At 28.1% G+C, this 22494-nt stretch overlaps 1 long non-coding RNA gene across 1 annotated transcript; it reads left to right on the forward strand.

Moving 5' to 3' along the window:
* Nucleotides 1–9048: 9048 nt before the first annotated feature.
* LOC107436384 (uncharacterized) lies at nt 9049–11207 on the forward strand. Its single transcript, XR_001583104.3, has 2 exons — nt 9049–9209; nt 10891–11207. It is a non-coding gene; the product is annotated as an uncharacterized lncRNA (long non-coding RNA).
* The last annotated feature ends 11287 nt before the right edge of the window (nt 11208–22494 follow it).

Genomic DNA, 22494 nt, shown 5'->3' on the forward strand with positions numbered 1-22494 from the left:
ATTAATATCAATCAATATAGAGAGAATTTTAAAAATAGTCTGTGTGTTCTCTAATAACTCGAGAACTCGAGTTATTAGAGTCGAGTCTTTTTAAATTTTCATTGGGTGATTTGTAAACAATCGCCACATTTAGGCCTCAAGTAGTTCGGACGCTATAATACTAAATTTTAATGTCGAAGCCCTTTGTTACAGATTAAACTTTGCCTTGTATCTTTTAAGCGACTTCGTCAATTAGCACAGAGTTATTTAAATTTTTCTTTTATTTATTTCTTTTTTTTCTTTTTTTTTCTTTTTTACTGATAGCTAATATTTTTTGTATCATTTTGCGATATTTTCCTCTACGTTGAGTTACTCGCATGCAATATTTAAAAACAGGTTTTTTTTACATTGTTTAAACATTGCAATGTCATGGAAACAGCGTTGCTACAAAACGTTTTAAAAAATAGAAGAGAACGATATCGTGTGAAAAAAATTAAATACTTAATTAAAGCTCGCTGCTCATAGTTCAAATGAAGTAAAAAGGCGTGCAAGAAACAAATATGTAACACAACTTAAATAATCAAAAATTAAAGAACTACCACATTTAACTGTCACAGCTAATTTAAAAAATTAATAATAATATACATAACGCAATATGCGTATTCTTATTCGCAAAAACGGCATTTCAATTTCAAGAAGTTTAGATTTGTTAAACTCCAACGTTAAAACTGTTTGTTGCCAAATATTAATAATAATTATCGTTTTAAAAACACATTTTTAATTTTCTAACTGCATATTGTTATGCCCTAAGTGAAAATATCCTAAAATTGATAGGAATACTTCAAAATTTTACTGGTGAGAAGTTAGACATTAACATGCATTAAACGTACATAAATTATATGTTTGCGTGCTCACATTATACGCCTAGAAAAATTAAGGCTCAAATTCTGGTTCTAAATATTATTAAAGAAAAATTATTAACTATAAAAAATATTTAGGCTAGATTTATAAAAACTAAATAGAACTGCCATCAAAACCCAATTTTAATTACCAATACCAACTAAACGTGTGTAAAGGCTGAATCAATATAAAGGCTGAATTCAACTTCTTAACGTTAATACTCATTTAGTTGGATCTGCGTTCTTTTAGTTCTTCAACAGTGCTATTAAGCTAAATCATTTTTTTAAGTTAAGGTTTTGCCTTAAAACGTATTATTTACTGTTTGAGATCTGTGTATACTTTTAACTTAAATAAATGTATAACAGTTGAAGTTCGTTTCGTTTTGGTGAGAAAAAAATCCTTACAAATTAAATTCTATAGAAAATTTTAATTGCGATAGAACATTTAACTGCTAACACATCGATAACAAAGTTGCTAATTTGTGTACCTATTAAAACTGCCATTGAACTAATTAGCATATTTGTTTCGTTTAAAGTGCTTACATATGTTGTACTAAACATTTTAATAACAAATTTACGAGAAATTTCATTAAAATTTCTCAATCAAAATGGTTAAGATTTAAAAGTACGAACTTAAAATTTAAAAGTACGAAGTTAAATATCCAGTCTCTGTAAAAAAAAAAAAAAAAAAAAAAAAAAAAAAAAAAAAAAAAAAAAANAAAAAAAAAAAAAAAAAAAAAAAAAAAAAAAAAAAGTAGAAAAAAAAAATAGCAAAATATGTTGTAGAAATCAACACTTTCCCAACCGGAACGTCGTAAACACCTCAGCAAGTTGACTACCGAAACTGACCAAGAGTTAATATATATAAAGAGTCAATAGTTAAAAAGCGCTTTATTTATAAAAAATTATTTTTATTGACTTGTACTTATGTACACTTTTTACGTTGCCATCTATACATGTAAGGTATATTTTCCAATGTAATTTTTTGTGTTGAATTTAATGAGGTAAAATTCAAGTTGATAGGATAAATCGCTTTGAAATTATGTACAAAATTCTTCATAATAAGTATAATTCAAAGAATGGTACTTTTTATAATAAAAAAAAGATTGCAACTTTTACAAAAATGAGTTGTAATTATTTAAAAACCTAAAAAACAAAAAATAAATATCCTTTCTGGATTACTTAAATATGTCAACAAATATTGTTCCTCACCCTTCCTTCGTAGCTTCTCTTTTCTCTAAGCTCTGACGCATGCGCAGTTTTGAGTGGATAGAAGAAAAAGAGGAGGGCGGCAGACTCGGGCTAAAGAAACAGCAACGTTGGTCATAAGTTTTTTTCTCTCTCTTTTTTTTTTCTAAATATATCATAATTTTATTGACGTATTGTATTGTCACACTTTTTTTATTTATAATTAAAAAATAATTAAATCTTTTCACTTTAATTTTGTTTTATATAGCATGCATGCAGCAGGTTATTCATGTGACAGTATTAATCGAAAGTAGCCTGGAATCTGATACAACTTTACTTTAATAATCGCAAAATAATCAGTATATTTCAAGACTAGTAGGCTATATAAAATTACTTGTATAACCATATTAAAGGTGATATCGTTAATCGGTATTTACTCTGCTCATACATTAATCTACATTCTAGGCTTAAACACTGATATCTACCACGAGTTAAAATAAATGAAATGTACCATACATTAGTGTAAACCATTAAGTGGGTAGCTATTAAGGGTTAGAAAGCATTTTATTTCCGAAACTTAATGGTTAATGGTGCTTTTTTTTTTTTTTAATTATGCATACTGATTCAAGTACTTAAATTGAAATACTTTCTCGTAAATTATATGCCATGCTGTTTTATTCTATGATGTTCCTTGAATTATTGAAAATGTTAAATAAAAAGTTATTAATGGAGAATAAAAAAGTCCAAGCTTTTTCAGTGTCAAAGTAAAGATTTTATATATTTTAAATACATTTAAAAAATTTCAACTTATTTGCTTTTGTCCTCTATTTAATATATAGTTAGGTATTTTTACTTGAAGTGTTTTTTTTTAATCTTAATTTTTTGATCTTTTACGTTATCTAAGATTTCTCTTCTTAGATAACGTATACGTTATGATGTAAAATTTATTGTACAGACATGTTCTATGTACATATAAAAGGGAATTACATTTTGCTTTGCTTTATTAAATAAACTTTAAAACTAGATTGACTCTAGATTGTTCAATTCTAAGTTGTGGGTGTGCCATTTACGCAAACTAAATTGGGCAGTAGTTAAAATATTTTAAAATGTGGGTTTAAACTCGAAATGTTTATGGATTTCAACATTAACGACTTACTTACTCATTTACACAAATTGACAAGTTTGCGCTGCATTTTATTTAGTTTTTAAAAAATAATTCCACGCGTTGAGGGTATGACATGAAAAGCATGCAATTTCATACCTCAGTAAAATCTACCACGTGTACTGAAATTTACCATTTGCATCAAGGGTCTCTTTTACCGAACACCTTTTAACAATCAAAATCAAAATAAAAAATTCTTTTCCCTTTTCAAAAAAAAAGAAAAAAAAAAAAAAAAAAAAGAAAAAAAATTTTTTTTTTTTTTTTTTACATTTGCGACTTTTTAAAAAAATTATTCAGGGTTGAGAATCCTCTGCTTTGGAAAAGTCGAAAATTAGTGGAACTAATTTCTGCCTATTTATGATTTTTACCTATCTTCCGATTTTTGTTCGATGTTTATCCGATTTCCGATTTAATATGAAAAAAATTAGATATCATGAAAACAAAATTCAGCATTTCACTACAGCGTGAAGCAAATCGCATACTTTTTTCTCGCTTCTTGCATAAAAAGATGATTACTGATAAAAATCACACACTCAATTTCAAAGAGCGCGAAAATTCTGAAAAAATCCCCTATTTGAGATGAAATCGTCACGACTCGGGTCATAAAGTCCGATCCCGATTCAAAATCCCGATTCGGTTTCTATTACCTACTCAGTTTTTATCAAATTTGAATTTTGCATTTACGTGTATTTAATGTTAACAATGTAAAATATTTTTTTGTGTAGTAATATAGTTTGAAAAGTATTTATATCATTTATTCTTCATAATATTGAAATTTTTATTACATTAATTTTAAAAAATTAACTAATTAAAAAAAACAATTGTACAGGGGGGTTCAAAAATTTATGACAAAAAAGTAAAATTGAATAGAAAAGGCCTAAATAAGCATATTTTATAAAAAGAATATGTGTGTGTGGAAAAACCATGTTAAGCCAACTATCCACTCTTTTCATGGAAATGTCTTCTAGTCATTCCAAAGACTTGGTTTTAACGTATGATTCTTCATATTGTTAATTCGATTTGAAGTTATTTTCCCCATCAGTGCATGTTAATGATTCAAAAGCTTATTTGAAACCCACTTTGCTCCAGCTCTCTCGTGATGAGACTTTTAAAATGTTGGCAAAACTACCAAACATTCTGAAAACTTTAGTTTTTTAATTGCTTACCACTCTATAAACTATTTTGCAAAAGGCGTAGCAGTTCGCAGCTCTGCATTTAACCAATGGTTCTTTCTTATCTATACAATCTTACTTTATTGTGCTTCATTTTAATTGGATCAGTTTCATTGCAAAACTATCTCACTTTAATTTTAAAAGCTTCCAATAAAATCACCTAAACATATATACATTATGCTCATGACTTAGATTTACACATTATTTTATGTTTTATTGTAGTATTTCCAAAATTGGGGGGATTTCTCCTTTTAATAAGGCAATAATCTTCAGGGGGTGGTGAGTATTGAAAAGAAAATAAATTCAAATAATAATAAAAGCTAGAGAATATCGAAATTAAAAATGTATACAAAACCAATCTTTCAAAGCTCAGAAAAGGAATTACGAATTAAAAAAATAATAATATAAATAAATTAAATTTTCTGATCTTTTTAATCATACATCGGGTTAAACAAAGTTCTGTCTTCTAGATCCTCTCAGAACAAAGAAATAAACATGGTGAGCATTTCCTTGAAAGCGGACCTCTGACGAACATTCATGTTTTAACTGAAATCTCAAGGAAGTCGCTATAACGATAAAATAGTTTTCAAATTTTAATTATCAACGCTTTCAGTTCTTCCAGATTTCGATGAAAAAATGTAAGCCTGTCTAAATTATTTTGCTTCAAATATCTCTTCTTTATGAAAAAATAAAGAAAAGAAATTAAAAACGCAAAAAAATATACATTTTCACTTTTTTTCAATTTAGTATTATTGATGCTTATAGTGACAACTCATAGTTTTCTGAGCAAAAAAAAATCATTAAAAAAAATAAAAAGAGAGATAGAGAAGGGGGATAAGTGGCAGTGAATAGTTAGAGGGGGGGCAATAGCTGGGGTGACAGGCCAAGGAAGATTCGGCACCACTGATTTACTTTCAACTAATAATGTTTTATTATTATTACTTTCAAGTTATAATGTTTGCAAGTCCAAAGCTTCTTTTTCTACAACATGTTGCATCTTATAAAATTTCTTATAAAAGTCCCGCAGTGGACTGATCGTTAAGACACGGTTCCCAGCAGATCACCGAAGTCAAGCATCACTGGCTGCGGTCAGTGGGCGGGTGGGTGACCACTTGGAGCAGCCTGCGTAGGGACCGATCGTTGAACTGTTCTACCGTAAAGTGCTCGATTTCGCGTGCAGGTAGTCGGGCTACCGAAGCGGAGGTGCCATCCCCTCTGCAGATGATCGAAATTGTGATAGCATGTCTTCGGTTCGTCCTCAAGGATATTTCCCAGACCGTCACCAATAGCCCATTGTGCAGCTCTAGTGTGACGTAAATGAACTATACTACTATAAAATTTACAAGATTTATTTTTAACATGAAAAATATACTGGTTATTGATCGCGTAAAGCTAAGCACAGATGGCGCTTAAGGTTAAAATTCGTCGTAAGACTAACGGGGTTACTATTTTCGATTGATTTTTACGCCTGAGCCTGAAAAAGTGTGTCATCCAGTACTATTAAACTTATACTTGTAATACTTACATTATAATGCGTACTTTTAATTAAAATTTCTACGAAACAAACAATAAATGAATTTGGGAAACTCCACAAGCATGATATGATTCTATCGAAAAGAAGAAGAAAAAAAAGCAAAAAACAGCGATATTGTACACTAATACAGCCAAATAAGGGATAACATTCAAAAAATGGCAAACCTTACACTTCATTTATGTTGTGAAATTATTTTTCTTAAATTTGTTTTAGGCTTACGACCTGTTAGAGTTTATAAATTACAATAAACTCTTATAAAATGTAAAATTACGCGCAAATCACACTAATAAAACTTCTTACAATATTAAGCTTGATCACACATTGCCTCGTAAGCGTAACATAAGCGGAGGAATACACTGAAAGCTTTCTAAATTTCTTCCGGTTTACAGACGCTTGGTATTGTTCACATTTAATCAACCATTCAAAATAATCCGCATGTACCGTTCAAAATGTGCTTTAAAATCGTAATTTTTTATTCATAATTTTCAGCTTCTATTTAAAGTTTTATAGTTTACCAATAAATAAATTTTTTTTAAATTGTATAATATTATTATTTTCTAAATGAAATTTCCGTAATTTTGTGAATAAAAACTCAAAATTGAAAAGTCTTTGATTTATTTCATAAACAACTAATTTTTATTATTCGACTAATAAAAATAATCTCCCAAGTGGCATAAAGATATTCTCGAAAGCAACGACCAATAGGGGGCGTTGTTATTTGCGACAAATGACTGCTGGAAGAACAGTACGTTCAGTTGCTCTGGCAATTTCTTCAGTGTAGCATGGTTGCGTCCCTTCTTGTGGCTTATTAAATTTGAAAAAAAAAAACTGATATTCCTTCTTATGCAGGTGACAATATAGAATACAGATATTGAAATATAATCTCTTTTTCTTTCAAAGATGGATTATCTAAAACACATTGGAAAAATATTTGCAAATAAGTAAAACGAATAATAGGTATATTCTTATGAGAAAGAAATCCAAATTCTCCAGAAATTGCTCAACTAAATTTAATGATCTAATATGAGTAGTTTTTTTAAACTTTACATCCCACAATTTTCTGACTCAAATTATTTCAAACATTTAAGTAGGTAAAGTATATAGAAACATAATCTTATGTAATTTAATTTCGGAAAACAAGTTTTTTGACAACAATTTTATAGAAAAGTTTAAATTTTTAATAAAAAAATCATTACTTATAAACCTAAAAACGCAAAATAAAGAATGCTTATAAATTAAAAAAATTGGCCCTAAAAATTTTCATACTGAGTTGATTTTTTTTCTTTTAATGTTAAAGTTCTTTTTCAGACGTGGAAAACCATTCTATTTAGAACTATCATCAAATTAGAAAAAAAAATATTTACAAGTCAATTTTTTATTATAAAATCATTACACTTACTAGCCTCACAAGTCTGGAGAATCCCAAAATAAAATGTTCTTTGATTTAAAAAATTTATTCTCAAATATATACATAGATTATCACTTCATAACTTTGAGATGACGTACCTTACTATAAAGTTTTAATTGTAAGGTCTCGATATGAATTTCAATATGTAACCTAAAAACAAAATTGCTAAAATCTAGTTGAAATTGATCATTCAAAATTACAAAAATACTTAACAAAAAAATATTAAATATTTATTAATAATCAGCACAAATGTTAATGTTCTATTTCAAGTAAATCTGATGATCTTTTACCGCTGTTTTCCGAATTACATATATTATTCCATAAAGTAGGTAGGTACTTTAGTTGTGTCGCACTACAGCTGCACAAAGGGCTATTGGCGACGGTCTGGGAAACATCACTGAGGATGATAGGAAGACATGCCATCACAATTTTGATACTCTGTAGAGGGGATGGCTCCCCTGCTTTGGGAGTCCGACAACCTGCACACGAAGTCGAGCACTTTAAGGTAGAACAGTTTACCCAGGACCGATACCGTACATCCTCGGTCCCTACGCAGGTTGATCAAAGTGGTCACCCACCCGCTCACTGACAGCAGCCTGTGATGTTTGAATTCGGTGCTCTACTGGGAACCGTGTCTTTACGATCAGTTCTCTGCGGGACATCATATTTTATAAAAAAAAGAAGAAATAATGTTCAAGAATTGTTACAGTTCCGCACGCTCTTAAACCACATTTATTCATTGAAATAAAGTAGGCGAAGGACAGAAATATCTTCATTTTAATTTAAAATGAATTGAGCATTAAGAAATTTCATTTTACCGTAATAAATATCCGGAATTGTATGCGATCACGAAAGATCATTGAAAGTTCTCAGTTTAACGAATTTATATTGGAAGTTTTTTGATAAGGAAGGCATTAAAGGAAAATGTTCTTGAAATACTGTTTGCGTCCTGTTTCAAAAAGATTGCTTTGTCAAGTTCTTCAGTTTTTTAGAGAAATTTTGTTTCCTATTTACTAGCGGAAAAAACGCTTCCTACCTATTTAGTTATTCTGTTGGAAACTTCATAAATAATGATCTGAAAATTTCCTCTCCGCTAGAGGGCACATTCACGCGCTGCGAACTTGTCAGGTACTAAATTAATATGGACATCAACATTGAGATCGCAGAAGAATTTGAAACATCCAGGTGACAATTGATGACGGACTGAATGTAAACAATAACAAGCTTCTTATAACTGGAAGAAATTTAGAAAACTCCCGATGTATCCCTACACTTATGTTTACGAGGCGATATGTAAACAGGCTTAATATTTTACGTGCTTAATACAGGCTTAATATTGTGATTTGTGTTAAAATTCAAGCGTAATTTTACCATTCATAAGAGTTTTTTGCAATTTATAAATTGCAATTTACAAAATTAATGTCACTGCATAAATAAAGTGTAAGGTTAGCCATGTTTTGAGTGTTATCTCTTATTTAGCTATATTTGTGTAAAATAGCACAACTGGTTATTTTTTAGGTAGCAAGCTTGCGGAGTGTTCCAAACTCGTGTGTTGTTTCTTTCGTTGAAAGTTAAATTGAAAGAACGCGTTATATTGCAAACTCTACTAATATTGGATGGTGCGTTTTTTCAAGCTAAGGAGCAAAAATCAGACGGAAGAAGAAACCCGGAAGTCTTATGACGAATTTTAACCCCTAGCGCCATCTGCGCTTGGCTTTACACGGCCAACCATCCTTAAAGAGCAATGAACATGGGCCTTCCATACGAGCTGAAAGCTAAATCCGTTTGTGAACCAAACCTTTAAGACGGCTTAGCAGTTGTTAGCAGAAGAAAGTGATTTATTATTTCTTGCCGCAAATTTTTGAAGGTATTGAATATTTTTTTAGAATTGTTCATAAACTATTGAACAATCAATAATTACAAAATAATCGCGTATACAATTAATAATTTGAATGATTTATACATTTAAACATCCGTTAATTTAGTCCGTGTTGTAGATGTAATCTGTAACATGGTGATATCTCGTACTAAATTTTAAAGCGCTTTTATTAATGATTTATTTCAGATTGAATATTTTAAGAATTTATAAAATTATTATTTTGCTTTTAAAAAAGTTTGTTCGTGACATTTTTCTTTTCATATAAATTAAAACTTTTAAGTTTACGTCATTATAAAAACAAACTAATGCGATCAATCTTTAATGTGTGTTGAAAATGTACTGTTCATTTGTTTGTTAATTACATCACTATTCACTTAAATTATAGAGGTTTTTTGGTAGCACTCCCTATAAAGCAAATACTTTGCTTGGTAAAGGTGCAAAATTCCTAGAATTAAGTCATAAGTAATATAGATATGTATTTTTAATAGATCATCATCTAATCTTTGTTTAAAATTTTTTTACTTGGTAATTGTCAGGTCTTAAAACATGACATTTGAAGAATCTGATATTGCTTTGCATCAACAAAATTTATTTAATTGAAATACTTTAAGATAAACTGTATACTTAACCCATTTACCTTTATTTTTTATTGCAACAGCAATATGAGAAATGCTTTTACAAAACAAGTTATAGGTCACTCTGTTGATTTCCAGTGGGTTTTTTTTTCTTTGTTAGCTATTATTTAGGTTTTTTCTTTAAAAATGCTATCATAAATTAAAAATTAATATTTTTTTTCTAAAAGAGCAAGATGCATTGAAATTTTTTGGTTATGAGATCTGGCAAGTTTCTTGAAAAATGGGTGTTATGGGTTAAGTCTTATAATCAATTCAAGACATGTTAACTTTGTAACTAGTAAAACTATGTTTGGTTATTGGATAATGATGAAGGGGTCAAACTATTAAACTTAAAATATTGGTGAAAATAATGCAACGTTTTTCATTAATTTATGAATGAAACGAGCTGTTCTACCACTTTAGGTTAACAATTTGAATAATAATATTTAGTTGTAAACACTATTGTTACTTTTTTTCTAATTAAGGTGAAAATTGGGTATTTTGTTAGCATAAATTTTAATTAAAACTTATGTCTGATACTTAGTAAATAGGCTACCACTTTTTGAATTTTTTATAAGAAGCTGTGATCCCTGATATGTAGTAATAAAATTTCTCTATGACAATTATTTAGACAAAAAATGAGTATTTGTAAACTAAAAAGGCTTTTATATCTCTGCATACTTACTTATATGTAGATAAAAAAAATGGGTATATTTCCAATTTAATTCTGTTTAAGCGATTTTAGTGAACACTTTAATCAAAAGAAGTATATTGCTTATTTAATCAAAAGAAGTATATTGCAAGTATATTGCTTATTAATAATTTGTTTCAATTTAATGCTATAGACAGAGCCTATAATTTAATGTTAATTTTAAGGCTCTAAATTTAAAATTATGTAGTGCTGCTATCTGGTGACAAGAATACTAAGCTCTTACAAATGCTTTTACAATTAATACAGCTGACAATCGACACTGCAATAATGTTATCTACTACTCATTAAAAAATTACTTTTACTTAAGTATATTTATTTATAGAATGGTTCTATCCTTATATAGAGTGATACTGTTTGAAATTTGAAGATATGTGGAGAGGAGCTGGAATTGATATTCCAACATCTGTGTTGCATTCATACATCACATTCCATTTCTGTGAGAATAGAGACTAATGTTCTTTTCAAATAATGCATTGTGCACATCAGACTGGATCTTAATATTCTTTTCATAGAATGATGTTTCCTGTAATGGTGTGGTATCTTCAGTATCAATTGTTCGTGGTGTTGTGACGGTGGCCACTTTTGATTTTACAAGACTGATATTGTTACTGTTTCAATTTTGTTCACTCTTCTGTGTATAAATATATAACTGCTTACATTGCCTTGGCTGTTTTGTTTCCGAAAGTGGTTTAATAAAAGCTGTGAAATTTTTTTCGAAGTAAAAATTCCAACTGTGTTCATTTTTAGTTTTGTGTTGTAAAAGTTTTTTTATTCTGCGGTAAATAATGGAACTAACAGATTTATTGAATGAAAAATAGACTGCTAATAGTTCATCTCTTATAACATTTAAAGTGTCTTGACATAATTTAAAAGCGAGTATGATTACTATCAATAATGAATGTTCAACTGGTAAATTTGTGCTAAAAACAATCAGTAATTTAATTTAACCCCGCCCCAACAAGGGGCATCCGGGGAAGTGTATAAGGAAAGTTTTTCAATATCTTTTAAACATAGCGCTAAAAACTGAAAAAAATAATCTTCAATGGAAATTAAATATATAATCACTTAATATTGCTTAGTATTTTGAACAAAATGACATTGAAATAAAATTGATTAAGAAGAAAAATATTGAAACAATATTTAATACTGAGGTCATTATATTTCTTCTAGAAAATATGGTGAAAAATTTCTTTAATCAACTTTATATTTAAAATATAGCTTGAAAACAACATATTAGGCTAAAAAAAGTAAAAGTACAACTCAATAATTTTATTTGAAAGTTTAAGTAAAGATGTTCATAGTTGCATTTACAGTACATATATCCAGGGCTAAAGAGAATAGAAGGGCTAGTTTACTCCGCTCTTCGAGTTGAAGCTACGATTTCCCTCCTCATGACGTCACTGTGTTCACAGATCTCGGAAGATCGCACGCAAAGATATTATGATAACTTTGCATCTTTCTCTTTGTAAAAATAAATTAGACTTTTTCTGGTTATTAGCTTTCAAACTTTACGTAACTAACACATTATTTCCATTCATAAACATAGTTTAAAAAAACTTTCTTGGCCTTTATATTAAAAAAAAATACCATTTTAAACTTATAAAAATATTTTACTAGTTGGCGAAAATGACACTATAAATACTTTATTTTAGTTCAGTTTTAACTTTAATTAATGAGAAAACTGAAAGCATATATTGACACTTTTTATCTACATATTCTTTTATAACAATAAGTTGAGTTAAATTTAGAATCCCCGATTTTAAAATATGCCGTTAATAGCAATTTGTTCATACTTAATCATTAGGAAACATCAACCTTAAACGCTAATTACTGAAACAAAATAATAATTTAGGTTCATAATGACATTAGAAATGTTATAATTGTTTATAGATATTTAAATTTAAGAGAATAAGGAATCGTAAATTTTTAGAATAACTACATTAAAAAATAAGTTATGAAATTAGGAGAATCTCAACTGTACACTATATATTTTATTTATACTTTTTACGTACGTTTTAATTTTCTTTGACTTTATCCATTTTTTAATTTTTTTTTCACATGCCTTTCTTTTTGAAGTAACGAGGCGGTTTCTATTTAGATAACGAATTTTTATAAAAGTTCTTAACGATAGAAAAAACGTATTTCTGTTTTATATTAACTGTGAATCCATTCTTTACATAGTTGTTCATTTACTTTAGGGAACACGCGGAAAATTATATTTTTTCCTTTTGTTTCTCTATCAGAATTTTTGCAAGTTGCAATCGCGCAAACTGGCATTTCGTTAATAGTTTTAAAATTTTATAAATTCGCGGCAAAAACTGAGGAAAATCATTATAGAAAATAGCAAATGTCTTAGAATATGTCACAAAAAGAAATGTTCCAATATTAGTTAGAGCTAGTAAGGCCGAACGCTCTCTTCTTGAAGTAAAAGTGCGAGCTTTGCGCCAAAGTGACGTCACTAGAGAAAATCGGAGAATTGGCGCGGCGAGAGTTTCTTCAAAGTAGTGAACGAGCCCTTCTATTTTCTTTAGCCCTGACATATATCACCCAATTTATCAGATTTTTTTAGCATATTTAGAGTAGTAGTAAGTTTCATACTTAGTCATTTTATGATTGTTTTAATTTGATTCATTTAGTCTACTATGTGCACGCAACTTAAATATAAATAGACGGGAGATAATCATGCCGTGAATTGCTTAGGCGAGGGCAAAATGAGTAAACCTTAATATGTTATATCGTTTTTTGAAATTATTAGCATATATAAATAAATACACTATTTAAGAGTAAATTTTTTTTAAAAAAAGAAAGATTGACAGAACAAACTTACTTCTTTCCTTCCAAATAATTTAAAAAAAGAATTCTTTACGTTAAATGGTGTGATGCGTAACATACTTATGGTTATTGAATGTGGAGAAAGTGTGCATGTGTTATAGTCAGTCTTAAAAAATGTGGTAAAGCGAGGACGATGGGGTTAGGACAGTCTTCTTGTCTCCCCCAATCCCTCGAGGGTGTTGAATATCGTTCCATTATGAACACAAACAAAAGACTTGTCCCTCAGAATTTTCAGAGAAAAATTGTACAGGAAGTTGGTGGTAAAGTGTAAGTAAAAAGAACCCATTCTTGTCTTTATGTTTCTAATTTATTCGTATTTACAAAAAAAAAACTAGTTTCTTGTTTTGTTGAGAAATTGATTATATTTCTCATCGATTTTTAAGTCTGTTCCGATAGGGGGCAAACGTTGCACGGCGGTGGGGGGGGGGCTTTAAATGTTTGTTACCGCTGTAGAGCTCATAAGGAGTAATGTCTCTTTCCTTTCTGCAGACTCTGTTCCAGGGATACGCAGCATAGAGAAAGGCCTCAGGCCAGTAGCATGGTGAAACTTAGGTCAAATTGAGGATGGTGCAAAGAGAGTTACCGATTGTCAGATTTACTCTTTCAGCAACACCGTTCATTTCAGACGACTATGCATCTGAAAGTTCGTGTTTAACTACGTTCTTCGGGCAATACTCTTGAAATTTCTTATCGTCGAACTCCTGACCATTGTCAGTTCGAATGGCCTTGAGTCTTCGAAAGAAAACTTTTGTTTCAGCAGATATAGAGCAATTTTTCTTGAATAGTAGTCAGTAATGCTCATATTCCTTTCTCCACGGTATCCTTTAATGGTTGCAGGCCCCCACAGATCAATTTTGAAAAGATCTAAAGGCTGGGAAGATATATCTCCTACGGACTTGAAGGAGACACTGTGATTTATTCAGTCAGCAGTATTCCGTTGACCTAATTGGTGGCACACCTTGTACGTTTTTTTTGTTGTTGATGGAACGAATGAAGAGGTCAAGGCTAATATAGCCTAGTTTGTGCCACATGTCCATTTTTTTATTACTGAGTTGTCACTGTTTTGGTTGCCAGAACGTCAAAATTTTTGGAAATGCTAGGTATTTGACGTTGATTTAAATAGTTACAATACTTGTTTCCATTGGTTTGAGAATTTTTCAGTTGTGCCTCCACGGCATTTTTCTTCATCTCTCGTGGTGGTAGGGTTGGCATATAGTATATGTCAGTTTTTTGTAGGCAGTAGAAAAGATATATATCTACCCTTTTGTCACCTCCTTGATAATTATATCATTCTTCTAGCCATGACCCAGATATATTTCTATGTAACTGAGGTATGTATAAGCTCTACTTAAATTCTATTTTTCTGCAATTGCGAAAACTAAGGATACGATTCCTATTTGAGGGATATCGATTTGCCCTTGATTGTAATTGTAAGACTTCGATCGATTACAGGTTCTAGCGTTGCAAATATGTGCTATGCATAGATGATGAGTAGAAGCGGTAACGCCCAGCCACTAGCTCGTCCTCGTTCAATGAGATTCACCTCGCAAATAAAATTAGTTTCTGGCATATCTTACTCCGACTAGCTTTTGAGCTATTGGAAGGTTATTTTCTTAGACATCTTTGGGATGTACCTTTTCAACGAGGCGAAGTTGATTGACTAGATGAGGAAAACCTATCATGTGGATATTTTGGATATCTAGATGAGGAAAATCTGTCATGTAGATATATAAATGTTTGTGCATATTCTGATAGCAAGGTGCAGGTTTTCTAGGATAATTTTTCTTGTATTTAATGTGTTAGGTTTTAGACGGTCTAACGTTTAGAAGATTCCCTGAACATCGTATTGGGATCCTGCTTATCGGTCTTGCTCCCGTATGGCGATTCTCGTTTTTTTTTCTTTCTCTGCAATCAATCCAATAAGAATATTTTCGAAAGTGAGCGGTTCCTTTTTCCAATGAAAGATCTTCTGAACAAGCTGGTCATATTCCTCGTTAAGATATCTAATAAACTGGAATGATTGGTAAATATCCGGAAATGCAATAGTATGAGTTCTAATTATTCAAAAAAATATAATAGATATATAGAATGTTACTGTTTTTTTTTTTAAATCCTACTTATGAATTTAAGTTGCAATTCCCCAGTCAACATGATTTTTATGCTCATGCGATAAAAAAAAAAAAAAAAATGAAGATTGAAATTAATTGTTTTTAAAAATTTTTTTGATTGCTTTCTACATTTTTGTGTTGCATTCTACATCCCTACATATTTTTAGTACCACAACCAGGATTTACTTACTTTTACTACCCTTTTTAGAACATTTTCCCCATAAACGTTTAGCCTTTGGGCTCCAGACAAAAGCATCTTCTTTCCAGACATTGATTGATCTTGTAATTGACAAGCTTAAAAACAATGAAATAACTGGAATTTTTACTTACCAAGATGATATGATTATCTAACTCTTTTAAAAGACATGATACACAAAATAAAAGCAGTAAATGATTTGAATTACCAAAGTGAACTGACTATTGATTCGAAACACTTTGATTTGTTTCCAAATCTAATCGACAACAAATCCCAGCCTGCAACCCTCAGACAAAAGGAGCAAAGCTAGAATTGTTGATTACACTTCATGGTGAATTTGAAGGGCCACAGAAAAAAAAAATGAAATAGGGAGGGAGAGGACAAACAAATCTCTTACACAAATGATAATCACTTACTGGTTTACTCTCACAATCAAGTAAGAATGTAGCACCCATCACAGGGTTGAAAAATAATTCTTATGTAATGTAAAATAAAGAATAGATTGAATGCCTTACGTATTTAATGAGATAAAATAAGTAACAAAATAGATAAGGTTAATCAAATAAAAAGAGTATGTGCAATTTTAAACGAGTTACTGGTCATATTGTATTACTGTTCAAAAAAAATTGAGAACATTTTTACATTCATTTTACTAGCTAAGAACATGCTAAAATGAAAGATTTGAGAGCCAAGTAAAAATTTAAAATGTAGTTAAATTTATCTTACACACTTGATATACAATATTTTAGGTTGCTAACACTTCTAGGGAGGATGAGAATTATCATCAGAAAGAAATATAAGTCAGCATGCTCTGATGTATGTAAATAGTGACAAATTTAGGGGAAAATTTTTGTATAGATGAAAAATATTAACATAAATTAATAGTATTATGTCATGAAAACATACTTTTTAAATTGGCATACCTAATCTTACTTTTTGAATAAAATTTATGAAAATTAGACTGCCATCTAAGGAACTCATTGCAATGTGTTTAAATTAATGGTAAAAACTTATTTTTCATAATTGAACTAATATTTTTTCAATTAAAATATAATTTCCAGAATATTACCATAGTAATTTTATTCACATATCTATCATTTTAAAAATAAGCTTAATTTTATTTATAAAATTTACAAAATAAGCAAAGACTTACAGTAAGTCATACTTTCAATAAAAGGAGTTTATTTCTCCATTTTCCCAAACAAATACATGGCAATGCACATAATTATGTGCATGGAAAAGTGTAGTTAAAGCATAGTGGCAGACTGGTCAGCAGAAACAGAGGCAAGACAGCTATTTTCCTTTTTGGAAGTAAAATTTTTCAAAATTATACTGCAGAAATAAGTTTTGTTTAAAACATGTTTTATCCAACAAGTACCTTGAAAAAAATAATTAAATGGCTTTCTGGAAGAGAGAGAAAAAAAAACCTCATATTAGAAGGAATTATTTTTAAACAATGGAAAAATTCAAAATATTTTTATTCACTGATTAAAATTAATATATTTCTGACCATAACTTGTATAATGTAGATTATTGTATGCTACGCTAATTCATGAAACTCAACATATCATTTGTTAGAAAGATAAATCATTTTATTGTTGGATAATGTCTTTTGGAATCAAAATTAAAAGTTAAACAGATTTTCCTTACAGTGGAAAATTTCAATTCGACACCATACATGAATATATATAAATTTATGCAGAAAGTTATATCTTTATGTAAGGCACAGGATTAGTCAAATTTATTTATTGACAGTAAAATTCATATATATCAACATTTCATTCAACAAAGATAACATAAACAAAATAAAGTATTATTAAAAATAAGTATGCTTTATACATTGAGTTTATTTTTTCAATAAAAATTGAATAGCAAGGAATATTTTAACACACATATTAAGAAACTTTTTTTTCACCACCATTCACTTTACAAGACTAATCTCTCTCAAAAACATACTTGAATTTAAATTGTTAAATATTTTCAATGTTATACTTTTTTGTTTATGCAATTAGTAAAAATGTAATGTTTAATGTATAAATCTTAGTAATTGTTATTTTCATTTGATAAAAAGCAATGCGCATGTAAAATTTATTAAGTGTTCGCTCATAATTTAATCTAACAAATAAGTTTTGATGTGTATGTGACATAAAATAAGCAACATTACTCTTAAATGTAGTCAAGATTGCTGCAACCTGTGTTTCTTATTTCAAAATAAAAAGCACACAAATTACCTTAAACTATGAAATTTATTAATATGTCAAAGTAATTAATAATAATTTTTAATTTAAATTGTTTTAAACCTTTAATGTAGAGTTGAACGATTAAGTGATTTTTTAATTAAAAAACCATACAATTTATCAAGTATATTTAGTAATAATTTTTTCAAAACAAAAATAAGGTTCTAACATGTTAAAGAGCTACACTTCGTTAAAAAAAAAAATAACAGCAATAATTGAATAAATAAATAATAAAACAAGGCAACATATACCACATACAATGTTGCTTTTAATCATTGTAATCAAATGGTGATTTTATAAATGAGGTAAAGTAATTAAGGAAAATAAATGAGGCAAATTAATAACTAATAATAATAGGATAATAACTTATGATAATTTTTAATTTCATATCATTCAGAAGTTTTAAAGAAACATTGAGGCAAGCAAAGTGTCATCACTAAGAAATTAAAATATAAATAAATGCTTTAAAAATTTGGAGAACATTAGGATTTAAAATGAAAATTTGAAATACAAAATAATTTATAGGACCTAAAATTTTGTAAATATTTAAAAATAGACAATTATTAAAAAGTATTTTAATTAAATAAAAGTGTTTATAAAATCTAAAATTTTTTGATTCTTAAGAATTTCTGTGTAGTTTTTTTCATTTTGTTTTAAAATAACAGTTATCATAAAAAATAAAATGATTAAGTATTATCCTTCCTTTATTTCAAGATTAAACAAAAAACTGCTCTTCTAAAAAAAATAACGAATAAACTAATAATAGCTCACATTTTTAAATAAGAGGCAAAAGAAAACTATAATTTTCTTTTTGCAAGGAGAAATAACTATGATCAAAGTGTGTATAGATAAATGTTACTGTTAAGATTTTAAATTTAATTAAATATATATTTTTCTAATGACTTAAATACAGCATTCACTTATTGTAATCTTATTTTAATGTTGCATACTCCTTAATAATTTTAAAAATTCAGTATTGTATATTTATGTAAATATATAAGATCTAAGAAATTTTTTTTCACTAATGAATGTTCTTAACATTAAAAATAAATGATTGAAAGTATTAATAATAATGGAGAAAATTTTCATGAGGACTAAGCATACCATATAATAAGCAACTCAAATATTAAAATATCGAAATCAATCCTGTTAATAGTGATTATTTTCACTTTGAATAAAATTCATTGCAGTTTTTTTTTTTAAATCTATTTTCATGAAAATCTAATTATTTAAATAGTCAAAATTACAAAATTAATACTTTTCTTAGTTTAAACATTAGGGCAGTTCCATGGTGTTAGACATAAAAAATAAACAAATTTCTTGAAAAAACTCTCATAAAATATATTTTAAGTTTAAAATGATCCCTTTTTTATATCAAATACTTGGTACATCAGGAATAGTAAAAAAGTTTGTTTTATAAGAACTGATAATAATAATGGATTAATTTGCCAGTATTGGCCTAAATTATACACAAGATAAAAATGACTACTCATTTACAAATTGTCTAAACTCTGTGAATTTGTTTATAATTTTATTGTTAACTTGACTGAATTTAGAAACTGAGATTTACATAAAGAATTCCAGGTAATTCTTAGTGAGTACAATGTAATGTATAATTAATCAAATTTTTTTTTACTTGGGTGTCTGATGTAAATTTTTCAGGTTAGATATAAATTCAAGACAACTATAAATATTGAAAATTACTTTAATTTTTACTTTAATACTATAAACATTAATTTTTCCATTACATAAATTCTTTAAAATTAAATTGCTCTCTATTTTCTGTTGAAATAGAAAATGTAATAAAAAACATTGATCCACCTATCTTAATAAAGTTAGTTGAAAATTTTAACTGTGCAGTGTATATTAACAGCAATGCAAATACAACTCATTTTTAGCACTATTTCCTTAAATCTAATAATGTTAAAAATCCTGAAATAAAAATTTAATAACTGTTGCTAAAATATTTTCTATTTTTATAAACAATATAAAAAACAGGAAAAAATTGTGAAAAGTTTCACAATTTTTTAAATGCAATAACAAAATATTAAACAAAATATTAACAAAATATTAAATGCAATAACAAAATTATTGTTACCGTGCATCAATAGAAAAAAAACTATTTTTTATATCTGTCTAAAAAATTTTTGGCCAAAAAAAAGATCTTTTTGCACAGGGAAAATAACAATTTTATTGCTTTATCTATCACTTGCATAGTATTAAATAATCATTTCATACAGTTATTATAATCAATTGTATTTGATCTATCAAAGCAAGGGATATTAAGCTAAAGACCTATTACTTGCATTTAGTGGCATAGCTAACAGAGGGCAAGAGAGAATATAGGTTTCTGAGGGAAAATACAATATTCTAAATTAATTTTAAAAAATATTTAGATGGTTTTATTCATATTTCGCTTCATTTTATGACAAAGCAAAATATAAGATTTAAATAGGTGAAAACAAATGTAATGAAAAGAGAAGCAATGTTGTCAGATGTAAAAATAATTATTTATTTACAATAAAAATATTAATTATTTTCAAAATAGATTATACAAACAAGACATATAATCTTGCTTTAAACAGAAAAAAATACTTTTATTACGTTAAATCTCAGTTGAATAGAACAATTATGTATTTTGGTGTCAGATGTAAAATCTCAAAAGTGCTTCTTGGGAATTTTTTTATTAAATCAAAATGTTAAATGCTTCTACACATTTGTGCTAGATAACCTTTAATACAGTTTAATTATTATTTATTCCATATCCTATTATTAGAGTGAATTTTTCAAAGAAAAAAAATGTACTTGTTAAAAGATTCACTTACTGTTATTAAAAATTTCAAATAACATAGCCTTTCATTTAACAGCCTATAGCTTATTGAAAACTGGTATTAATAAGTTTAACGTTATTATCAAATCTTCAGGATTTTATCTTTAAAATTATATCTTGTTGGCTGAAAAATAAGTTGTTGCTTAGAGTTTAAAATTTTGGTCATCTGGTTGACTTAACCATAGAATTGCCCATTAGTTTAAAATATTGTATTAATGACTGTAGCATAGAAATTAAAAGTTGCAGTTAGTTGTGCTTCATGAATAATGAGTCATCTGTTTTATGGCATATTAAATTTAAATTTGTATAGCATATTAAAGTTACAAGTGTGAAAAAAAAAAAAGAATTAAGTTGAAAATTTACTCTAAATTAAAATGATAATGAAAAAATATGCCAAAATATATTAACTGCCTTGAAATGTAGAACAAATTTTTATCCTTAAATGTAAAGGAGACACTTCTTTCAGAAAAACAAATTTGATTTTAATGACCAAAGGTCAATTTTATTGGGTAAGGAACAACACAAATACACTTAGTTGTATTATCTTTTAAGTAAATAAACTGAACGATAAAATTTAATTTTGAGGAATAAAATTTGCTTTGAGTTAATTTTAGCTACAGAATTAACCTATATAGTTAAGAAATAGGGAAAGAAACTTTTGTTTTAATATCTTGTGAATTAAAATTAAACAGTTAAATAATTTGTTAAAGTTATTACAATTGTTACATTAGAGTTAGATACGCATGCAAAGTCAAGTGAGAATAATTACTCAAAATATTTTGAAGAAGACAATTAAAATAGAATTATTCATTTCAGTTTCAAAAGTAATACCTTAAGTATCTTTCTCAACAGAGCTAAATGAATTACAATAATTTATAAAATTAAAACTTTTACATGAACTTGCATTGTAGTATGCATTACAAGACTGTCATGTTTTTACAAAATAAGATTTAGAGTAACTTTCTATTTTAGAAATTCAATTTATAACTTAAGTTTTAAACTATAATAAATTTATTAGTGATGACCTCGTTATACAGTATACAAAAGTAGGATGTGAATGATTGAGAAACAATTCTTAAATATGAATAAATGCTTTTAAAACTACATATAAAATATATACTACATATAAAATAATGCAACACCAACAATAATCTTTGGTATTTAAGATTAAAACTGAGAGCATGGAAAGAATAAAATTAAGTCGCCTATTGTTAAGTAAACTAGATTAATAATTTAAAGTTGAATTCATATTTATATTTAAATAAATTAAATGAACTTTTTAAGTAGCAACCAATATTATATAAATAAATAGGGTTGAACTAAAAATATCACTAGATGTGAAGCTGTCTTGCCATGAGGTAGTAAAAAAATAAAAATATTATTAAGGACTACTGACTGGTCTAACAACAGTCCAACGCCCAAGTAAAAATGTAACAAGGAAATAATGTACAAAACACAATGTCATCACAGAACAAAATTAACAAAGGTATATTTACATAATAAAAATGTTTAAAGTGCGACTCAGAGTCACAATGGCACAAAATGAAGTAAGTATCTTGGTCTTGGATTGTCTGAAATAAAACAATACAGTTAGTCCTCTCAACCAGAAACTTATTATTGATGGCACCAATAACTTTGGATTCCAGAATAATATGCAACTGAGAAGTGTAGAGAGCAGCTGCAATTAATTGCAACTTCCATTGTTTCTATTGAAACTTTGTGTGCACTATGTTAACTTTTGACC

Source organism: Parasteatoda tepidariorum, chromosome X1 (assembly GCF_043381705.1).
Source record: "Parasteatoda tepidariorum isolate YZ-2023 chromosome X1, CAS_Ptep_4.0, whole genome shotgun sequence".
NCBI classification, from domain to species: Eukaryota; Metazoa; Arthropoda; class Arachnida; order Araneae; family Theridiidae; genus Parasteatoda; species Parasteatoda tepidariorum.